Below are 8,404 nucleotides of genomic sequence, written 5' to 3'. Positions count from 1 at the left end.
ATTTTTTCTTGCTTGCTTTTGCTCTTTATTCTTTCCTTCCCTCCTTCCTTTCTTTCCTTCTTTCTTCCCTCCCTCCCTCCTTCTCTCTTTATCTGTTCCAACAGCAGGAGCCATTTACCCTCTTTGTTCTTTTCAGTGGGGTAAAGTAAGCCTCTTCTTTCCTTCCTCCCTCCCTCTTTCCTTCCTTCTTTTTGCACCTATATACACTTCTCTCCAAATATTTATCTTATAACAAGAATTACCTCATAAAAGCATCTATTTAAATTACACTACTGTTTCAGAGCTTTATATCTTACCCATAGGGGAGCATACTTGCCTATTCCATTCTGGACTCTGGGAGTACTAATGTAATTTACAAACAGCGGAGATAGCCTGGGCACCTGTTGAAGCAGTGTGGTGGCCCTGATTTGCTGTACCTTTGCTTCTTCTTCCCTGTACTGCATCCCACAGTTTACGGCACCCTGACATAGCCTCCACCGTGTCCAGTCCCAGAAGTGCTCTCAGCCAACACTGCAGACCCTTGTATGCTAAATGGAGTCCCAGCCTTTGGAACCTATGTTTATATTGTCCCATTTATGAAGTCATATAGGTTTTCTCTGTTACAGGAAGTTTCCTTGTTATTCTCTCTACATTAGAAAAAAAAAGTGAGATCATTTTATTTCATATTATGTTACCATTTCTATGTAAAGACTCTCCAGGTTTCACCCACTTTTCAACATGAGACCATATTGTGCCCATTTATCCTCTGGCTTATTTTGGGGGGGATATAGTGTTTTCAGGGTACAAAGATTAAAAACTAAAGATCCTTATTCCTCAGCAACTATAGAACTAAAGCAGTAGTCCGAATTATTAAGGATTATTAGGTAAAGCTGGCCCTGCACATCTATTTGCTTTTGGAAATAACTAAAAGTCTAGACATGGCAGCACAAAAATATCTTGGATCCTCAGGTTTGCCTGATAAATTCTGTTTAACAGGGGTGCGTCAGTGTTTCCAGATGCCTATTGCATGCCTTAAATTAGCCCCACTGAATCAGAGTTTAGAAATGTATTCCAGCTTACTCAGGAAAACTCTCACACAGAGTTTATTTGAATCATTTCAGTGTAAATTCTACTTGTTGTCTCCATCTCCTGAATGGAAGTTCCAAAACATACAAGTAGTAACGAGTTACAGCCCTGTTATTCCAGTACCTTTAGATGTGCTTTGATATAAGTAGCACATTTCCTTGCATTTTTGGGATTGGCCCCGAGTGTTTTTTCTGTTGTCAACCATAGCAAAAATGACCTTATTACAATGAGCCACCTTATTTTTCCCCCTGTGGATTAAAATATTCCATGCCTGTATCTCCAATTTTACGCTCTGCAGGGATTAGGTTTTTAAGTGACATGATGACATGTTTCTTCTTCTACTCCTACAGAGAAAAAGCATATCTTCACCTAATAAGTATTTCTTCCTATTTCAATAAGAATAATCAAGTAAGAAAATCCCTGAAATGAGAAGCAAATCTCCCAGTTTTATTATGCCATTTTTTATACTTTCCATTTTTAATGTTAAAAATAGTTTTTATTAAACCATGCATAACAAACCCATTCATTGTTAATATAATTAACATAGCTTTATCAAAAATAACAATATTTTCCAAAAAAAAAATTAGTGAGACGAGTGGTCAGACTTTCATATTTTTGTAAATCTCTGTAATGTCTGGCTTTATGGAAGAAAGCTGGATTCACATCTGCTTTTGCATTCAGTCTATTGTGATACCACACATCAAGCAGCTTTTGGAAAACCCCGCTGTACATTCATAAAACACTGAGGGTGAAAATGGCAAACTATCTTAGTATTATAAAAATAGTTTTCATGTTGAGTACCCCCTAAAAAGATCCTGCTTTGAGAACCACTGCTGTAGCCTAATCTCTTCATTTTACAAGTAAGGACACAATCTCAGAGAGATTGAGAGTCCAAAATAACATGGCCTGTTAATGGTAGAATATAGATCCTACGTGTTTTTTTCCACTTTTGTTTTCGGTTCTCAATCAGAAACCTGGGGAATATACACTACTGGCCTGTTTGTTTCTCTCCATTCTGAAAGGATGTCACAATATATTACCAAAACCTGTATTAAATGAAAAAGAAGAGGAAAATCAACAAACATGATAAAAAAAAAAAAAAAAAGTAGCTATGGTCTCTACTTGAACTGAAATGTTAAGACAAATTCTCTTACTCTTTACTCCAAGCAGGGTAGGAATATAAACTGCAGAGTAGACATATTATATAAATATGGAAAGAAGATGTACCACATCCCCATTTATCACATATTCTGTGGTTGCCACACAATTCAAATGACATATCCCAGAAGAATTTTCATACATGCTAGCCGAAAGGAAGGTGAGTATATTAACACACTGTAAAGTGGCAATCCAATGGGACTTTTAGGTAAAATGTAGAAGCTCTGAAATACAGATGGTTTTTCATTCCCTTCCTCAGACCTTCTTTTTCTTTTTCTTTTTTTTTTTAAATCAAAGAATCCTTTTGTCCACCCAGAAATGCTTTCCTTTGTGTCCTACCAGAGGATCCAAATCTTCTTTAAAAGGACCTTAACTTTGTTCTTTTCAACAACGTAGTACCCAGAAAAACTGGTCCAGTGGAGGGAATGCATCCCAGGGAAACCACTCCCAATTTTCATTTTTTTCAGGCTCTACATTCTTTGGTTCTGAATCTTGAGTCATAGCCATCTCTCCTTTCATGAATAGAATGACATAATGGTAATCCTCGTTCTCAATGAAAGAATTCGCAACCGAGGCCAAACGAACATTTTTCAGGTGAAGAGATGCTTCTTCCCCGCTTTCTCTCCGAGTCCACTTTTCAGCATGACACCTGGCTCTCTTCTGCCTTATGTGCAACTGACTCCAGCTGATCACCTTTTTTTGGTCCTTATGCTCCCATCATCCACAAAACCAAAGCAGAAAGGGATCTGACAGGGTATTTCCCCCACCCCCCCCCCCACCCCGACTTCTCATCTCACAGGTGAAGAATCGGAGGCGCAGCGCTTCCCTAGCCGGTTTGCTCCGTCCGGGCACAACTAAATTTGGAAGGCCAGTGAGCAGAAAACCCGCGGGTCCATTTAAATCGCCAGGATACCGTGCAACACCTCCACTGCCACGCTGGGCTCCGGGCGCTTACGAACACCACCAACTCTCCTCAGCTTAGGTTCAAGCACTAAGAAGAGGCACAGCTCACACACCAACTCCACTCTGGTCCCCGGGGAACCCTACCATTCTCCCTCGGTCAGCTCTGCAACCGCTATTTCCTTTTCCTTTTTTTTTTTTTTTAAGTACATTTCAAAGTGCTATTTGTCTCCAGTTTTTAAAAAACTTTTAAATTGTATAATACATACAAAGCAAAGAAAGAAGAAAGCAATAGTGTTCAAAGCATTCTCCAACAAGTAGTTACAGGACAGATCCCAGAGTTTGTCATGGGCTGCCATACCATCATCTCAGATGTTTCCTTCTAGCTGCTCCAGAATATAGGAGGCTAGAGGGCTTAAATATTTTTCTATCATCACAATTGACTTAATTTTTTGTGTGTGTGTGTGAAATATGACATATATACAAGAAGCAATAAATTTCAAAGCAGAGCACCACAATTGGTTGTAGATTATACTTCAGAGTTTGGATTGGGTTACAATTCCACAATTTTAGGTTTTACTTCTAGCTGCTCTAAGATACTGGAGACTAAAAGAGTTATCAATTTAATGATTCAGCAATCATATTCATTTGTTAAATCTTATCTTCTCTATATAACTCCACCATCACCTTTGATCTTTGCATTCCTTTCTTAAGGAATATTTGGGCTATGGTCATTCTAACTTTTTCATGTTGGAAGGGGCTGTCAATAAAATGAAGTAGGGAAATAGAACCATCTGATGTTCTCGAGGTTTTAGGACTTATCTGGTCCAGGGACCCATTGGAAGGTTTTAGGTTTCTGGAAAGTTACTTTAGTGCACGGAACTCCTGTGAAATCTTATATATTGCCCTAGGTGATCTTTAGGATTGGATGGAATGGTCCTCGTTGGGTCTGGCAAGTTATGATAGGTAGCAATGTCTAACTAAAGTTTGTATAAGAGCAGTCTCCAGAGTAGCCTCTGGACTCCATTTGAACTCTTTCTGCCACTGATACTTTATTTGTTAACACTTCTTTTCCCCCTTTTGGTCAGGATGGAATTGTTGATCTCATGGTGCCAGGGCCGGACTCATCCCTGGGAGTCATCTCCCACGCTGTCAGGGAGACTTTCACCACCAGATGTCATGTCACCTGAGGGGGAGGGCAATGATTTCACTTGCAGAGTTAGGCTGGGTGCAGCCACATCTGAGCAACAAAAGAGTCCCTTCAGGAGTAGCACTTAGGCATACCTATAGGTAGGCTGAGCTTCTCCGCTACCTACATAAGCTTCACAAGAGTAAGCCTCAAGATCAAGGGGTTGGCCTACTGATTTGGGTGTACTTAAAGTTTGACACAGTATCAGGGGATTCCGTGATGGTAAAGTTTAATAGTTTCATATTTTCTCTCCCATTCCACAAGGGACTTTTCCAATACTTTTTTACTTTTTTTTTTTTTTTTTTTGCATGGGCAGGCACCAAGAATTGAACCTGGGCCTCTGGCATGGAGGGCGAGAATTCTGCCACTGAGCCACCATCTCACTGCCCAATAGTTTTTGATTACCTGCTTAATATACTTTAGGATGTATCTAGGCATTACATTAAGCTATACAAGATTGAAGGCCCTCATTCTTACTCTGGGCCCCCTGTGTTTCAATTGTTCAAATGAGCTATACAGATAGGTTGACTTAGATTATGTGCTTCAGAAAATTTCAGTTCCAGACCAAATAAACCTTTCTTCCTTTGACCTCAAAGAGTATGTGTGGTTCTAAAATATAGACAATGTCTTCCTTACCCCTGTGTTCTGATTTACTTTAACCCCGACCTGATAGGCTTCGTTCTTATCTCTAAATACCAGATTACATATATTAAACAGCCTCTCAAAATACAGAAATAATAATTACCATCCCAGACTAAATGCATCTGCTATAAAAGCTCACATTCTAGGCCCCTGTTTTCTAGTAAACATTTTCTAAAGGAGACCATACTAAAATTGTTCTTTTGTTTCTGGCTTATTGTGCCTCATCAAATGTCCCACATGTTCATTCATATTGTTGCATGCCTCACGACATTGTTCCTTTTTGTAGCAGCACGATATTTGATCACATGTATACACCATCATTTGCCAATCTACTCCCCACTCAGTGCATTCTTCAGTCACCTGCATTCATTAGGCATCACGTATAATGCCCAAAGCCCACAATCCACCAACACTCTCAATTTTAGACAATTTCATTGTTCCCAAGAGAAAAATAGCAATAAACACATCCTCACCAAATAGGAAATCTAAACCTCCTCTCAACTCTTGTTCCCCTCTCCCCAACCCATTATTTACCTCTGCTGTTGCTGTGGTACTGCTGATATTTTTCTTTTAAACATAGCCCATAGCATGCAATGGCATTTTCCCCCTGTACCCTGGACTTAAACACTCTTTGTACATGAATCATACCTTTGAAGTAGTTCTTGCAAGAACTAATTTATATTTCTAGTGTTAATCAGTGGAACACATAGGACTATACAACACCTTTCAATCTTGTTAATCTTCAATATGGTAATATTACTTATAGACCCTCTAGAGAACCGGCTTCACGTCTCTCTATTCCCTTACATTGGAGTTCAACCTCATTAGCTAACTATTCGCCCATCTCTAGTTTCTCTGTATCTCTAAGTCCCCTATATTCTGTATTATAAACCTCTGATTTTACCTTTACCATGTCATAAAAGTGGAATCATACAGTATCTAACCTTTTGTATCTGGCTTATTTTACTCAGCATTATGTTCTCAAGGCTTATCCATCTTGTCATGTACTTCAGGAATTCATTTCATCTTACTGCTGCATAATATTCCATCGTATATCTATACCACATTTTGTTAATCCACTCGTCTGTGGGCATTTGTTTGTTTCCATCTTTTGGCGATTGTGAATAATGCTGCTCTCAACACCAATGTGCAAATGTCTGTGTGTGTCACTGCTTTCAGCTCTTCTGGGTATATGCCAACTAGTGCTACTGCTGGGTCATAAGGCAACTTGATATTTAGTTTCCTAAGGAGCACCCAAACTGTCTTCCATAGTGGCTGCACCATTATACACTCCCACCAACAGTACATAAATGTTACAGTTTCTCCACATCCTCTCCAACATTTATAGCTTCCTGTTTGCTTAATAGCAATCATTCTTATAGGTGTGATGTGGTATCTCATTGTAGTGTTAATCTGCATTTTCCTTCTAGCCAGTGAAAATGAGCACTTCTTCATGTGTTTTTGAGCCATCTGTATTTGCTCTTCAGAAAAATGCCTATTCATATCTTTAGCCCATTTTATAGTTGGGTTGTTTGTTCTTTTGTTGTTGAATTGTATGGTTTCTTTGTATATACAGGAAATCAAACCTTTGTCTGATACGTGATTTCCAAATATTTTCTCCCATTGAGTTGACTGCCTCTTCACCTTTTAGAGAAAATCTTCTGAGGTGCAGAAGCATTTGATTTTGAGGAGTTTCCATTTATCTATTTTTTTCTTATGTTGCTTATGCTTTGGGTGTAAAGTTTAGGAAGCTACCTCCTATGACCAGGTTGAAGATGTTTCCCTACATTTTCTTCTAGAAGCTTTATGGTGCTAGTTCTTACATTTAGGTGTTTGATCCATGTTGAGTCAATTTTTGTATAGGATGTAAGGTAAGGGTCCTCTTTCATTCTTTTGGCTATTGATATCCAGTTCTCACATGCCCATTTATTGAAAAGACTATTTTGTCCCAGTTCTGAGGATTTGGGGGCCTGGTCAAAAACCAGTTGACCATAGATTTGGTGGTCTATTTCTGCACTCTTACTTCAATTCCATTGGTCAATGCTTCTATCTTGTGCCAGTACCATGCTGTTTTGACCACTGTGGCTTTATAATAGGTTTTAAAGTCAGGGAGTATTAATCTTCCCACTTCATAATTCTTTTTAAGGATGCTTTTAGCTATTTGGGTTCTCTTTCCCTTCCAGATGAATTTGGTAACTAGCTTTTCCAAGTCTTCAAAGTAGGTTGTTGGAATTTTGACTGGTAGTGTGTTGAATCCATAGATCAATTTGGGTAGAACTGACTTTTAACTATATTTAACCTTTCTATTCATGAGCAGGGAATGTCTTTCCATCTGTTTAGATCTTCTTTGATTTCTTTTAGCAATGTTATGTGGTTTTCTATGTACAAGTCCTTTACGTCCCTAGTTAAGTTCATTCCTAAGTACTTGATTATTTTAGTTGTTATTTTGAATGGAACTTTTTCCTTTGTCATCTGCAAATAATGAAAATTTTACTTCTTCCTTTCCAATATGGATGCCTTTTATTTCTTTGTCCTTCCTGAATGCTCTAGCTAGAACTAGTACACTGTTGAATAATAGTGGTGAGAGTGGGCATCCTTGAATCGTTCCTGATCTCACGACGAGCTTTAATCTGCTTGCTAGAGCCCTTAAGGGAGAGACATTTTTGGAGAGAGCTCAGAGTCGAGAGAAGCTAAGAGAGAAAGAAAGACATTTTGGAGAGAAGGGCTAGGAGACGTCACCATGTGTCTTTTCATGTGACAGAGGGATCCTGGATGCTTTTTCTTCTGAGAAGGTATTCTCTTTTTGGTGCCTTAATTTAGACATTTTCATGGCCTTAGAACTGTAACTTGTAACTTAATTAATCCCCTGTGTAACTGCCAATTCACTTCTGGTATATTGCTTTCCAGCAGCTTTAGCAAACCTCGTTTTTAAAAATGTGGCTCTTACAATATTTAAAATTGTATAAGTGGATCGCATTATATGTATATTTTTTATTTACAGTGAAATTCCCCCCTTTCTTTTTTAGCTTTTTTTTATTGTATAATATAACATATACACAAAGCAAAGAAAGAAAATAGCAATAGTTTTCAAAGCACTCTTCAACAAATAGTTACAGGACAGATCCCAGATCCCATCCTGCTCCAGAACATTGGTGGCTAGAGGGAATAAATATTTTTTTATTATCACAATTGACTTTTTTTCTTTTTGTGAAAGATAACATATATACAAAAAATATATGCAAAAAAAGCAATAAATTTCAAAGAACAGCAAAACAGTTGTAGAACAGATTTCAGAGTTTGGTATGGGTTACAATTCCACAATTTTAAATGTTTACTTCTAGCTGCTCTGAGATACTGGAGACTAAAAGAAATATCAATATAATGATTCAGCAATCACACTCATTTGTTAAACCCTACCTTCTCTGTACAACTCCACCATCATCTTTGTGA

The sequence above is a fragment of the Tamandua tetradactyla genome, chromosome 23 (assembly GCF_023851605.1).
Source record: "Tamandua tetradactyla isolate mTamTet1 chromosome 23, mTamTet1.pri, whole genome shotgun sequence".
NCBI lineage: Eukaryota > Metazoa > Chordata > Mammalia > Pilosa > Myrmecophagidae > Tamandua > Tamandua tetradactyla.
This window is presented reverse-complemented; position numbering follows the sequence as displayed.